We start from the raw sequence: 15,038 nt of genomic DNA, 5'->3' as shown, positions 1-15,038 counted from the left end.
ACGCACAGTCGCACACGTTTGTATTACTACTGTATACTTGTGAGGAGGACAAAACAACATTTTTTTTTTTTTTTGCAATTTGTAACCCTAACCCTAAAGCCGAAATTAGCTGATCTATAAGACACGTTGTGAGCTTGTAGATTTGGGGTAGATCTGCACAAAAAAATCAGGCTCAACTACTCTAAACCCCTAAACCATCTAAATGCCTAATCCAAATCTTTTCCTAATCTTAAGCCATTTGTTAAACCATAAAAAACAACCATTTCTCTCGGGAGGACACAGGAAAATTGTCCCCACAATGTCTGTCTCAAAGTCTGCTATTCTTGAGGGGACATTTGGACCTCACAAGAATAGTAATGCAAGTACACACACACACACACACACACACACACACACACACACATGCACACACACACACGCGTGCTGTATTCTCCCCCTACTTTGCTCACTAGCGCTTATGCTTCAGTGATTGATTAACTGCGTTCTATTTGATCAATAATTAAAGGTGCAGCGCCCGGTGTAGCGAGACTAGACTGAGTGTTATGAATTATAGATTTGTATTCCCGTGGTCTGATCAAAGAAACAACAACAAGCAAGCCCGCCTCCGCGCTTTTGAAAACGCTACCGGCGTGTTGCACGCCCTCTCCCGATTGGCTGGAAACGTCATCCCACCTTCCCCTGACCGTTTCCTCTGGTCGGCTCGCGTCGACCTTCCGTTGGCGGTCAAAGTTGGTGGGCGGGGAAGGAGTAGGGGTTTTCAACGCTAAGGACCCCTTAGCTGAGAGAGAGAGATGAAGCAGGGACCCCCATATTGTGCACATTTTTGTATAGATTTCATAGATGGCTTCATAGACTTGTTTGACGGCACTATCATCAGTGTTGTGTAAATGTATGTTTTTTTGTTTGTTTGTTTTGTTTGTATCTGTTCTGATTCACGTTAATCTGTATTTTCAGACATTTAACCACTTAAACTCTCAATACTTAATAAACTTAACCGTTGGCTCTGTACTTGGTCTGCTCTTTTTACCCTCTACAGTAAACCTCTTAGCCGAAATTAGCCGATCTACAAGCTCAAATACGTTGTGAGCTTGCTTGTAGATCTGCTATTTTCTGTGAATTCCCCCCCCCCCCCCCCCCACCCCCAGAATAGGGATGCTAGGGTTCAAGTGGTTAATGAAAAAAAAAGGAGAAAAAAAAAGTTCCTATCAAACAAAGATTCGGCCGTCCCCCTGTAGTAAATCTGAGGACCCCCTGGTGGTCCCGGACCCCCCGATGGAGTAGAGGATTGTGGGATGAAGTCATAGGTCACATGTTTTCAAAGCGGGGTCGGCCAGGGGCCTAATTGAAAGGGAAATGAAAAATGAATAAAAATGTAATTCATTAGAAAAATATATACTGTAGGCCTATTATTATTTTTTTTATGCATAAATTGAATTCACAACATTGTTGTGCCAAATAAACCACTTTCAACCTGGCATCCGTGTGTTAGACATGACATTATTGTCAAACTTTCAAACATAAAAGTGAAAATAAAGACCCAAACTTGTGGCTTTTTTTCCCTCTTATTTTTTTGTGTGTGTAATTTTGCAATAGGGGGGCTGCAGCCAGAGGCTATGGTTATTTGGGGCCCTTGGCATGGAAAAGTTTTGGGAAGTCCTTTGCTAGGCGATAGGAATCATGGATGGGATGTCTTTAGGTATGAGGGATGAAGGTCTTTAGCTGGATTGCTCTCCAGGATGCTAACGTCTCCTCCGGACCCCGGTGGTATTTATAGAAGAGAAGGCTTTGTTTAATTACACTTCAAAAGAAGGAACAGAACAGCCACATGTACAATAACAGCACTTATACTGTACACTCTTGAGCATGATCAAAGCCCTGCGCTTATACAGGCTCACACATGCTCACTCAATACACACACTGCACACACGTACTCACATCTGCCCCCCCACCCTGCACACTCAGACACACATACTCACATCTGCCCCCCCCCCTAAACACACACACACAAACACACAGTCACACACAGTCCAATTTCTGCCTCTTCTTAAAGCTACAAGCCAGGACTTCGTTGTTAAATCTTATATCGTGGCTGTCGGGTGGAAACCTTGTAAGTCCAAACCATTCCTTTTTTATAAAGTAAAACAGTAAAAAAATACTGCTACGCGTTGTGAGCTTGTAGATCGGCTATTTTCACTACTTTGGCTTGACACTCTTGTGTGTCTTGTCTTGTATCTCGTAGTACAGTGGGGCAATAAGTAATGAAAAAAGGCTGGGTGAGAGAGAGCAGGGAGAAAAGGCATTTTGTTCAAAATGATCGAGCCACTCCTGCTAACTTTAGACTGCCTTCGGCCTGGCTGAGACAATCAAGATATCTACATATATATATATACGTGTAGCGTAAGACCAGCAGATTCAGTATGTACATGAGGTTAAACATAAGGTGTGAAAGTGGTAACGCATTGGTAGGTCCACATAGCGGCAAGTAGGTGCATGAGATTAGACATGAGGTGCAAAAAGACACCTATTGTAGTACTGTAGGGCAGAAACTTCACAGGTTAAAAGAGAGAGAGGGGGGGGGGGGGAGAACAGCCTAATTTTTAAGCCTAATTTATGCTTGGTAGTATGACAGTATCTTTGTTGTGCGATGGAGAGTAAATTCAGCCTTAATCTATGCATGCTTTTTCGAGGACTTTCGGCAGGCATTGGTCTAGGCTGGTTTAGTTTTTTACACATCCTGTATATCAGTGGTACTTTTCTTTTCATCCATGGCACCCCTGAACTACACAGTTGCATTATAGTACCTTATAGTACCATCTCACAAGATATACAAGAGTAAAATTTGTTGGTTTGGTTCCTCAACATTGTAGCGGCAACAGCAACAATAACAAAGACATCATAGCAAAGTATGTACATTAATCGTAGCACACTTTGAGGTGCTTGAAGGTGCTGTGTGCATGGGTCCTACTTATAAATATTCATATATGTATGCGTACACATGCGTATAAGTATCTATTTATGTTTGTGTATGTACATTTATGTTTGTGTGTGCAGTCTCACTATGAAAAGTGTTAGGTGCATGTGTGTGCGTGGTATATGTTTGAATATTGTGTGTGTGTGTGTGTGTGTGCGCGTGTGCGCGTGTGCGTGCGTGCACATCTAGTAGTAGAGTTGTAAGCAGGCAGATAACAGGTTTGTAGTGTCAATCTTTCAGAACCTGATTGCCTGGTGATTGTAAAGGGAGAGTTTCTCTTGGTTTCTGCTGTGTTTAAATGTCAGCTGCTCTTTTTTTATTATCTTGAAGTGATGTCACTTCCCTTCTTGTAGTGGGAGAACGTAAACCGTGATGTATGTCTACATGAAAACCCCTGCAAGTTAGCAGAGAGGAAAACAGGCCATACCAGCCTCAGAATGACACCACTGTGTGACATTTGAGGTGTGTGTGTGTGCGTGTGTGCGCGTTTGCGCAAAGCATTGTATGCCCAGACAGAGGCAGTCAAAACAGGAAAGACCGAGCAAACAGCTGCCCTTCTCTGTCACCCCACTCACCTCTGACAGCCTGTGTGTGCACGTGTGTGTGTGTGTCTGTGTGTACAGTATATATGTGTGTGTGTGACTACTGTGCATGGATGTGTGTCTGTCTCTGCGTGCGTGTGTGTGTGTCTGTGTTGGCTCCATTAACACCTGACAGTCTCTCGCTTGTCCAGGCAGTAATAGAGTCATCCAGCAGAGTGTGTGTGTGTGTGTGTGTGTGTGTGTGTGTGTGTGTGTGCGTGCGTCAGTAATAGAGTCATCCAGCAGTGTGTGAGTGTGCAGAGAGAGAGCAACATTGTGTTGAAGACAATAAATACACCCCAACACTGTGAGAAACTCACTGACTGAAGCCCATTCATTCCGGCAGGAAATGGAGAGAGTCACACGCTCTGTCACACACACACACACACACACACACACACACACACACACACACACACACACACACACACACACACACACACACACACACACACACACACACACACACACACACACACACACAAACGGAGCAGTACTTAACCACTTAAACCCTCTATATTTGGTAAACTAATACTTACGTAGTGGATCGGGGTCTGCTCTGTACCTGGTCCGCTCTTTTTTCCCCCTCTACACCAAATCTCTTCATGAAAATGCTTCCCCCAGAATAGGAAAGCTAGGTAGGTATGTAGATGGATAGATAGATAGATAGTGTAAAATAGGTTTAAAGTGGTTTAAATTGATTTTGATGTTCTGGATAGCTCTGCTGCTGTTATTGTCTCCGCGGCTCCGCCAGGCCGAAAGACATGGCCGAGAGGCATGTGTCCGTCTGTGGACAGCTAATCTCCGGGACCCGTTGGCTTGATTGCAGCGAAACTGTGCATGCACACTCCTTGGATGCCAGAGCAGGACCTCTGACCTCTGCATTTTTCACATGGGCTTGTTATAGCGCCACCAGGAGGCTGATTATAACAGGCAGCTATAACGGGCCAATTCGTGTTTTTACCTAAAACTGCACCGATCTGTGTACAACTTTGTATGTGCATGCCCTAGAGGCCAAGGAAAAAAATTTTCCCTGCATTTTTAACATCTGCCTTTCATAGCGCCACCAGAAGGCCGACTTATGTAAAACAAATGTTTGATATTACTTCAGATTGTATCCAAATTTCACACAAATCGGTAGATTTCTTTTTCATATTCCATCCTGATTGGCTAAGATTGACATCTAATGTTTGCAGGAGTGGCCCGTTTTGAACAAAAGGCCTCAAATCATGAACTCAGCGTCCGATTGCGGTGAAACTTTGCACGCACATTCGCACTATGTTGAGAAACAAATGCCACCCTTTTAACAATGCCCTATTATAGCGCTACCAGGAGGCCGATTTTTACTCCTACAAATGTTGTCCTAACGCAAATCGGTACACATTATCTCTATAGTCAAATGATCAAGACGGATCCGTCTGATTTCTCATATTCCATCCTGATTGGCGAATTCCGAACATTGCTGGCCCACAATATCCTACCTGACAAGCACAACATTCTTGGGTGTACTGTTGACAGACAATCTGGCCCCGTGCAGCAACACCACTGCCATCATAAAGAAGGCCCAACAGCGTCTCTACCCCCTCCGTCAGCTGAAGAAAGTGGACCTGCCCATCCCAGCCCTGACCATGTGCTACAGAGGTGCCATCGAGAGCCTTCTCACTTACTGTTTCACCTCCTGGTACGGAAACAGCACACAGCTGAGGAGAGGAAGCAGCTAAACAGGACGGTGAGAACAGAGGAGAAGATCATCGGCACCTCGCTGCCATCTCTGGCAGAAATATACAGTCAGAGATGCATGAGGAGGGCAACCAACATCATCAGGGACACCACCCACCCCTCTCACAGCCTGATCTCCCTTCTGCTTTCTGGGAAACGTTACAGAAGCATCAGTGCCAGGACAGAGAGGATGAGGAACACCTTCTTTCCCCAGGCAATCCGATTCTTGAACTCAAATCTCCCTAGTAGATGAACTTTGGGAGGTGTATGCATTCCTACTGTATGCATCAAATCATGAACTAGTTGAACCAGATGAACTATGGATGAATTTCATTCAATTTTAGTTTTAATACTTTGTTCTTATCTGGGTATGCTTATTTTTATAGTGTGAATTCTTGGTTTTTAGGACCTTTTATTCAGGTCGATAGGGTATGTTTCTGCACTGTTTGCACTGTTTTTTCTAGTTATGTCTGAGTCATAGAGACATGCCTATGTATGATCGTATCAGGTTTGTTTATGGTTATGTCTCAGTGACGTGGCCGTGGTCCTGCCTATATATATGGGCGTGTCGGGTTTGTTTATGGTTATGTCTGAGTCAGAGTGATGTCAGAGGTCAATTATGCGTCCGGAGGTTGCGCCCGACGAGGACAGCTGGGTCAAAAACTGGACTGTCCGTCCTGAAACCGGACGAATGGCCTCCCTAAGATAGATATAGTGTAATGCTCTGACACACACACACACACACACACACACACACACACACACACACACACACACACACACACACACACACACACACACACACACACACACACACACACACACACACACACACACACACACAGCACCTTTACTTAACGCACTCTTTTCACAGACAAGTTTATTCAATAATGACCATGTGGAATGACGCAATCCATCACAATCTAATATGGTTAGTTTAATAGATTGCTAGTATTTATATCCACAGAAGGTCTCTCAGCACACACATTGGCGTCATTTCATTTTCACATGGCAGGCGTCCAGATCTGATCCTGGACATTTCAACTGTTGCCAAAAAAACTCCACAAAAACACCACCTCTCTGCTTTCATCCCCCCATCCTTCATCCCCTTCTCCTCTTTTAATAACGCAAGCTGCCACGCTCTCTCTAATTCTACTCTTCTCTCAACCTCTCTCTCTCTCTCTCTCTCTCTCTCTCTCTCTCTCTCTCTCTCTCTCTCTCATATAAACACACACACACACACACACACACACACACACACACACACACACACACACACACACACACACACACTCAACAGTGGTGGAAAGTACCTAGGTACATTTTACTCAAGTACATTCTATTCAGGCTACTTTTTACTTTAATTATTAAAGCTAAGTAGTAGTATTTCCATTTTTCAATACTTAATACTTCTACTCCACTACAACTCAGAGGCAAATACTATACTGTTTTACTTCACTACATTTATTTTAAAACTTCAGTTACTGTTACTTGGCAGATTCCGATTATTTATACAAAACATATTTTATCCACTTAAGCTCTATTTTATACTTCGACTATTCAAAAATAGCCAATCTACAAGCTTGTAGATCTTCTATTTTTGAAAGATTTTGTGAAATGGAGCATTTCACTTTTACTTGTAACAGAGCATTTCTACATTGTGGTATTTTTACTTTTTACTTAAGTACAAAAAAATCTGTCATCCATCACTGACACACACACACACACACACACACACACACACACACACACACACACACACACACACACACACACAGACCCACGCTGAGCATTGGGGCTGTGGTAATTAGATACAGTCTGTCTAAACTGTCAGACATCAACCGGTACCAGACACCAGCCTCTGCAGCCTCATTGGCTGATCGCTCCAGACAACCGGCGCGCATTCCGATTGGCTGTTGCCCCCTCTGCTGCTCTATCTCTGACCCAGTAAACTCGCATATGAACCAAATCCTTCCGCTTCCATTGGCTGTCTCCGAGACACATGACTGGTGCTCAGCGCCACTCTCCTACCCTCTCCTCCTCTCCCAGAGGAGGACACACTTCTCCTCCTTACATAGAAAAACAACACCATTCATCACCTCCCTCCCTCCTTACTCCCCTTTCTCTCTCTCTCTCTCTCTCTCTCTCTCTCTCTCATCTCTCTCTCTCTCTCTCTCTCTCTCTCTCTCTCTCTGCTGTTTTTATTTCCATCTGTGTTGTTATGATATGTAGGGCTTCAACTATAGATTGTTTTCTTGGCAATTACTCTGTAGATTACTTTTTCGATTAATAAAAGAATTAAGAAGCTTATTTGTATGATTTTATTTTATTTATAAACGTATATCAATAGGCTATCAACTAAACGCTGTGAAAAAAATATCCAAATTGATTTTTAAATACTCGACTAGGCTATATTGATTAGTCTGATTAATCACTTAAGCCCTATTTTGTACTTTGTTGTAAAACAATATCGTGCAAAAATATCAATAGTTAAAAAAACTAAATCTATTAGTTTTTACAATTGATTAAATTGAATCAATTCAATTAACTGTTGCACCACTTCTCTCTCTCTCTCTCTCTCTCTCTCTCTCTCTCTCTCTCTCTCTCTCTCTCTCTCTCTCTCTCTGTGTTGTTGTGTGATATGGTCTTTGTCCTTCCTCTTGTTTTGAACGGCGTTGCTTCCCAGTGTCGGAGTGAATTGTCTCTTCCTCAGTCCATTTAAACAGCTGTATGGCTGATTTCTATCCAATAGGGTAATAACATCCATTACCACATCATTAATAATGAATCAAAAAACATCATCATCATTATGACATTGTATTAACATTAACCACATGAATAAAAAACTAGCCGATCTACAAGCTCGGAATGCATTTGCGTTGGCCTAGTATAGAGCCTTGGGGGATTCTGGTCAACGAAGTATCGTAGCCTATATAGAGTTGAATTGGTTAAAGGCATAGTATGAAACTTTGCCCTGTGTTTACATAACGGAACGGATAAAGATATATATTTTCTTTAACAATCATATCCCTCCATACCATCAGACACTGGAGTAGTGTGTTCCTGCAGGTAAACACCACCACACTACTCCAGTGGCTGATGACCGCTGCTATAGAGGGATATGATTGATAATGTTTTGTATGTATTTTTGTATTGTATTGTTAAAACAGGGCAAAGTTATACACTAAGCCTTTAAACTCATTCAGTGCCAAAAATATTTCTGGCTATATCACCCCTGTGCCAAGGCACAAAAATACATTGTAAAAAAAAGTGCTTAGGAGCCAAGATACAGCCTTTTTCAGTAAGAAGTTAAACAAGAAGTGAATGGAGCAGCAAATCTTCAAATCATCAAAAAAAATAAAAAAAAGATTAATTAAAAAAAAATATATATATTTTTTTTTTTCATGACGTCGGCGACGTCATTGGCACTCTGGGCTTATAAAAACGTGACGTCCGTGACGTCAATGGCACTGAATGAGTTAAGATCAGGTGCATTTCAGCTGCCACTGGGTCCCTCTGTCACACACTGTCACTTCCCGTCCTACGTGTGAACACCGATACAGGCATTACAACCAGGAAGGACGTATGAAGAATAAAACTTTTTTTTCTCCTCTCTTGTTTTTTTGTAAGCCTTTTATGTTTTTATTTTTGACATGGTAGGCTACAGTGATGACGCGCAGGAAAGGTCAGTCAGAGCTGTGGTGGAGAGGGGGGGGGGGGGGGGGTTTGTATAGGGCTTTAAATGCAACATGTCCTGAGGTGGTGAAATCAACCCAGGGGCTGAGCCACCCGGTGGCTGATAATTCCCCTGTTTTTGTGTTGTTCGCAACACTGACCCTCTTTTTGTACGACTTCACAGTGCTGCGCGGTTCGTGTTGTAACACAAAGAGGTGGCACCGTGAACCCTAGAAATCTCCGGTTCAAATCCCAGCGACAGCTGGAGAAATTTGGGCCAGCTGGATGAGTAATGCTCTCCTGTCTCCAGCAACCTCACCAGAAGTCCCTTAACTGACACACGTGTACACAACAACTTACCTGTGTGGCGCGCTCCGTGGCCAACATTAAGCCTGAGTACTTTCACTTTTGGTACTTTAAGTATATTTTGATGCCAATTCTTGTGAACTTTTACTCAAGTAAATTTTTTAATACAGGACTTTTACTTGTAACAGAGTATTTCCATATTGTGGTAATGCTACTTTTACTTAAGTAAAGGATCTGAGTACTAAGCTTGTAGATCAGCTATTTCCCCGGCTTTCCGGTGTGATGGCCACTGGTTCTGAGTGAAACATTGTGAAGTGGTGCATGACTGAAAGAAAGGATGGAACGCGTGTTCACTGACAAGACAACCTACCCTGTGTATCTAAAGCAAAAAAAAAAAAAACTCGCATACATTACCGCGCCGTCCAATTGCTTCCTAACGCAACGTATCGTACACAGACAACCGCTGCCTCGCTATGATGTATGAGGGGGGCCGATGGAGTTCAAGTCACCTTCATATCGGCGACAGCGATCAGAGGAAATTTGATCGGCGAGTCCCATTAACGCGTACAAAGCAGCGCGTCACGGTACAGGGAGCTCATCACGCGACGCCGAAGATCACACGCAAGACACAAAAAAAGCCGTTCAATATTCTTTATCATTACGCGACCGTGTTTGATCATATGGCGTTTATGTTTGTTCATATGAAGAGTCATTGTCTACAGGTCCATGTACACACAGTCAATTATCTACTCTCAATGGGCCCCGGCTAGCAGCGTGGAGCCAACAGAGCGTTGAAGTGTGTAAGGGCATTACGGGTGGTCGGTCAGGCTCTCTGTGCACAGTGCGTAATACTGGCACAGCACAGCGGTCTGTTGGGGGGGAAATGGTGGAATGGCTTTTTCACGCAACCTTGTTTGTTCCAGATTTGCTTGGCAAAGTGGGATAATAATAGGGGTGGGGACTCACCGGGGACCCTCGCAATTAGTTTTGCATTGCAATTGGATAAGTTCACGGTTCTTCGATATGTTGGCGGTTCGTTGCGATTTCTTTTTAACGATTATAAAAAAAAACACTAGACATAATATCAAAAACATACATCAATAAATGTATGATACCGTTTGAATACTTATTAACCACTTGAACCCCAGCATTCGTATTCTGGGGAAAACCGTCGCTGAACATTGCAGATCGACAAGCTCAATGCTCCGCGCTATGAGCTTGTCGATCTGCTATTCTCTGCCAAGATATTTAATGTAGAGCAAAAAAATGAATATACACTAGTATATAGCCATGAGGGACTCCGCTCAACAACTTGGAATTTTTAATAATAAAAAAAAAATCTTAGTATCACAGAAATCACGATGAAAAGAATCGCAATTTTATGTTGAATCAACCCCCCCCCCCTCCCCCTTCCCCCGAGACATTTTTTTTGAAGAATGTGTTTTCATGTGTGTTCATATGCTTGCAGCTTCAGCTGGTCTCATGCACAGCAAAGTATCTGCAAACGTGAGAAAGTGAGAAGTTTATCTGTGAAGCCATGCTGATCTACAGCCTTGAGCTGCTCTGCCGGCCATGAAATCTAACCTCAAGCCTCAGACGTTAAATCCAAACAACATTTATATTTTACTGCTGTCAAACGGCGCTTTTATTTATGCCCTGAAAAACATGGTAGTTTAACCCATTAAGACCGGGAAAGCATCTGTGTGTCATTTTAAGATTTTTTTTTTGTTGTAAAACCAATGTTGCTATAATATCAGTGGTGGTCCTCAAACTTTTTTCATGTCAAGGACCACCCAAAATGATAGGTATTTGGCCGCGGACCCCATCTCTAAATATGTTGTTCCAGGGACCCCCAGAAGCACAGATTTGAGTTACAAATGTTCGCTTTAAAAATATATTTTATTCAAAGATTTGCACATTTTCACAATTTTTCAAAACTAGCCAAAGGAATCTAAAATGACACGCTGATGCGTTCCCAGTCTTAATGGGTTAATGCAGAGAAGATCATCCCTGGATACAATTGCGGTGTGCTTCTTCCCGTCTCTCTCTACTAACCGCTGCCATTGTGCAACATAATATTTTTTATAATTTATATAGCTCATTAAAGATTAGGGATCAAAAGAAAGCATTTCTCTGTCATGTCTAGCGAGGCGAGCTGCTGAGGTATGTGGACTTTAATTGTCTAAGAAGGCACGGGTTCTCAAAGTGGTGTCCGAGGACCCCCAGGGGACCTTGAGGGAGTTCCATTGGTTTCCCCAGCTAAATTAGTTAGTTTTAAACACTTAAGCCCAATTCTATCTTTTGGCTATTTGAAATAAGCCAATCTGCAAGCTCACAACGTGTTGCGTCGCCTTGGCCAACCATAGTGAGCTTGTAGATCTGCTATTTTCAAAATGTTGACAAATTCTTGACAAATCTTCTCTTTTTCACCCCTCCACTGGTGAAATTATTCTGGGGATTTGTTTAGTTTTTTCATCAAATGACCATCCTAGGTTACAATAACAGCATTGAATTGGACCATAAACTTGTTTTCAGAACAAAGACAGTTGCATGTGCATCTTTTACATTATTGTAACTAAACCATTAAAGACGTGGTGAAATGAGAAAAAATAATCACACTTTTACACACTTTTTTGTGTATTTGTTATATCAAGTCCCTAAAATTTGATTTTTAATTACTTCCTGTAAACGCAAAATAGAGAATAAATAAATATTACTAGGTTAATACCAGGTATCCTCTCAAATGTAGTTACTATGGGCAGGGTTTGGATGACAATATAGCCTTTGCAACAGATTTTCATTTTCAAAAATTTAGTTATTTATTAGTAAAAAAAAATGTTTTATCCTAAAAACGATTATTTGAATATTCGATTATTCTGACCCATCCCTAGTCCATGGTCAAATGCATATCAACCGGGGGGTCCTGACATGAAAATGTTTGATAAACAATGGCCTATGGCAGGGGTCTTCAGAGTTTTTCAGGCCAAGGACCCCTTAGCTGAGAGAGAGAGATGAAGCAGGGACCCCCACTACATATTGTATAACATTTTGTTGCAGATTAATCCTTTTCATAGATTTCATAAAAGGCTTCTTACTTATTTGACAGCACTATCATCAATGTTGTGTAAATTCATGTCTTTTGTTTACACGTTATCTTTTCTATTATTTTCTTGGATGTATATTTGCCAGACCCAGGGGGTCGGGCCTACATGAGGCTTTGTCTGTCCCCCTTTCGTCCATACATGGGCATAAAAGAGGTCTGTCTTCTGTCCTCTTTTTGATTGGCCAAGCTTAGCGTGACGTTGCGCTCTGATCTTTCAACCACTAGGGGTCTGGCAGTACCAGGTCTCCTGGTTCCCTTGTTTCAGAAATGTAACCACTTAAACCCTCAATACTTAGTAAACCTGACCATAGGCTCTGTACTTGGTCTGCTCTTTTCCCTCTCTACACCAAGCCTCCTCGCCGAAAATTCCCACCAGAATAGGGAAGCTAGGGGTCTAGCGGTTATTGTAAAATTAAATAAAAGTTGCTATCACACAAAGAATCGGTGCCCCCCCCCCACCCCCCCTGTAGTAACTCTGAGGATGCCCTAGGGGTCACGGACCCCCTGTTGAAGACCTCTGGTCTAAGGGTTAGAGTTCTCAAATTCTGCCCGAACCTGACCCAACCCGACCTGACGTTTTCGGGCCGGGCAGAAAATGCATGCTAATTAGTAGGGCAGAGCCTCGGGTTCTGTAAAAAAAAAAAAAGGCAGACGGAAATGGCAGTGAATGCGTCGGATGCAACTCAAAGTGAACTTTACTCGGATTTAGTTTGTTGCCGTCCGACCTTCCTAGCCCGTGTTATTAAAAAGAAACTGGTGAAAATGGCCAAAACTCAAACATCGAGCGAAAGTGGCCAAGATGTTTTGGCCATTATAGCTGGAACGGAAGGTCCAATCTGCTCAGTTCATAGCTTGTTGGGTGCGTGACTTTGAGGACATTAAGCACATTGTGACACTTTTTCTTTTTTTTCTGATTTTCGGGCCAAACATTGTGGTAATTGTTCGGGCCGGACCCTGTTCGGGCCGGCCCAGTTAGGACCGTGCCTTAACACATCCACTGCCAAGGGCTAATCTCATAATGTACTCACCAGTGCCAAGGTGTTTTTGTTGTTTTTTTGTTTTTTTCATGTCGCCATAGATCTTGTTAAAATCCTTAAGATTGAGCGCTACACAGTCTGTTTACATCCGCGAGATCTCCCTGTATCTCCCAGTGAAAACCACGTGTCAAACGGGGCATCCATGTTTGAGTTAGAGCGGATTACGTTAAACAGTGAAATGCGAGGAGAAAAAACTACAGGAAGAGAATTGAGTTTCAGTTTCGTCTGTAGAATGGGAGCGGGCGTGATCGTGAAAACCGGATCCCAAATAATTCTATTTCCTGTCATCAAACCGGAAACGGAAGTGGATCAAAAAAAATCCGAAAGTGCACCCGGACCGCGCATGCGCGAAAAGACCGCAGCCCGTAGGGCTACGGTCTCGGCGCTTAACAGTTGGATTTAACGGCCCGTAGGACTACGGTCTTGGCAGTTAATGTGTTAATGTTCAGGCCCGTTGAGAACTCTACTAAGGGTTAGAGAAATGAGTCAGTATTCTCACTTGACTCTTTATTATAGCATGTATAGAGACTGCATCTGGGATTGTGTATACATTACCGCTTAACTGTTTCAGAGGTCCGTCAACGAGGAAGTACTGTAGAGCCGTTTATGATGGTTTATATGACCCTGCCGTTCACGGTTTGTGGGGCCTGGCACGAGATGTTGTCATCCTGGCTCGCAGACAAGGAGGGGCAGGCCACAATATATTGGCCTAGCTCTCAACGTCCATAAAATGACACGCAGTTGTGTTGTGAATAAACATCTGGGTCAAAGCTGAAGCAAACTATTTAAATCAGTGGTTCTCAACACGTGGGCCATGAGGATATTGGAAGTGGACCCCCTAATCATTGGCAAAAGATGTATATGATAATATAAAATGTATATACAATATTACACATTTTTCTTTAAAACCTTGAACACTACGATCGATTGATTGATCATTACACTAAACTGAAAATGCACACCCATCTGACCACTTGTCTTAAAGCCTCACTATGTAACTTAATTCCTTTTATGAATACATTTAAATGTTGTCCAATCTGTATGGTAGAATATGTTAACACAATATAACTTATACAATTGAGGTGGTTGTATTTAGTCTCCCTGCATGCTCTTCTATCGAGACATTTAGATCGTGTCACCTATAGACACAGGATCTGACACAAATTTTGACCTGATTGTCAAATCCGGGGTAGAAGAGGAAAGTTACATAGTGCTACTTTAACATAAATAGCCTAACTATGTTGTCAGATGGGTGGAACATAAACACTTTCAAGATTTCTAAACCGGGTGGATATGCTATATGCTGTGTAAACATGTAGATACCTTGTTGAACTTGTTGCTCCCCCTTCTTTCGTTTCTTTCCTTTTCTGGAAACAATCAAAACGATGGCGCTTGCACCACAATGAATTTCACCCACTGTTTCACACCTGTAAACCTGTGATGTGACAATAAAGAGTGATTTTCAAGTGGGCCCTGATCCAGAAGAGGTTGAGAGTCGCTGATTTAAAGGCTTGCACTCAAAAAATATGAAGAAATCCAAAGAGGTGACATGATGAGTAATAGTCTTGCACTCTTACAAGAGTAAAAGTAATCTTATCAGACTCTCATGGAAAACCATTTAATATAATAGCCTTTTTTGGGGGCTT

Source organism: Gymnoscopelus braueri (assembly GCF_963280865.1).
Source record: "Gymnoscopelus braueri genome assembly, chromosome: 11".
Lineage (NCBI taxonomy): Eukaryota > Metazoa > Chordata > Actinopteri > Myctophiformes > Myctophidae > Gymnoscopelus > Gymnoscopelus braueri.
This window is presented reverse-complemented; position numbering follows the sequence as displayed.